Below are 1096 nucleotides of genomic sequence, written 5' to 3'. Positions count from 1 at the left end.
TGGGGTCGCTATGAGTTGGTTCCGACTCGATGGCACCTGACAACAACGACAACAACACTCTACTCAGTGAATACTTCTCCCTTCCCTCCTACTCCTGGTAACCACCATAGGAAGTTTATTATAGAATGAAACCTTTTCTTGACTTTTTACAGAAGTGGTCTCGTACAATAGGTCCTGAAAATTTTCACCGAGCATAAGACCCTCCATATTATGTGGTGTTTTGTAGATTCATTGTTTTCCTTCAATATTGCCTAACATTCCCTGTGTGTACGGAGCAGTTGGTTCAACCATTCCTCTACTGATGGACAGATAGGCAATGTCCATCTTTTTGTTACTGTGAGTCCTGCTGTAATAAACGTCACAAGCATATATCTGTTTGTATTGTGGCTCTTGCTTTTTGAGGCTATATACTAAGTAGAGAGATTGCTGGATCATACAGTAGTTCCATTTACAACTTCTGAGAAGGTGCCATACCATTTTCCACAGTGGTTGCACCATTTTACAGTCCCACCATCAGTGTAGAGGGTCCCATACTCTCCACACCCTGGCCAGCATTTGTTTTCCATTTTTGTTGTTTTTTAACTTCGCTATTAATGTAGGGTAAGATGATTATCTTACATTAATGACCGAAGACTGGAATAGTTGTGGGATGACATCAAGAACATCATACAGGAAGAAAGCAAAAGGTCATTCAGACAAGAAAAAAGGAAAAGATGAAAATGGGTGTCAGAAGCGACTTTGAAACTTGCTCTCCAGCACAGAGATGCTAAAGCAAATGGAAGAAATGAGGTACAAGAGGTGAAGAGAAAATGTCAAAGGTCACCTCGAGAAGAGAAACTCAAATATTATAATGAAATGTGCAAAGATCTGGAGTTAGAAAGCCAAAAGTGAAGAACACACTCAGCATTTCTCAAGCTGAAAGAACTGAAGAGAAAAATTCAAGCCTTGGCTTGCAAAATTGAAGGATTCTATGGGCAACATATTGAATGCTGCAGAAAGCATCAAAAGAAGATGGAAGGAATATGCAGAGTCACTGTACCAAAAATAAATGGTTGATATTCAAACATTTCAAGAGGTAGCATATGATCAAGAGCCA

The sequence above is a fragment of the Chrysochloris asiatica genome, unplaced genomic scaffold, assembly GCF_000296735.1.
Source record: "Chrysochloris asiatica unplaced genomic scaffold, ChrAsi1.0 scaffold00132, whole genome shotgun sequence".
Taxonomy (NCBI): domain Eukaryota; kingdom Metazoa; phylum Chordata; class Mammalia; order Afrosoricida; family Chrysochloridae; genus Chrysochloris; species Chrysochloris asiatica.
The sequence above is the reverse complement of the archived record's forward strand: the minus strand, read 5'-3'. Positions refer to the sequence as shown.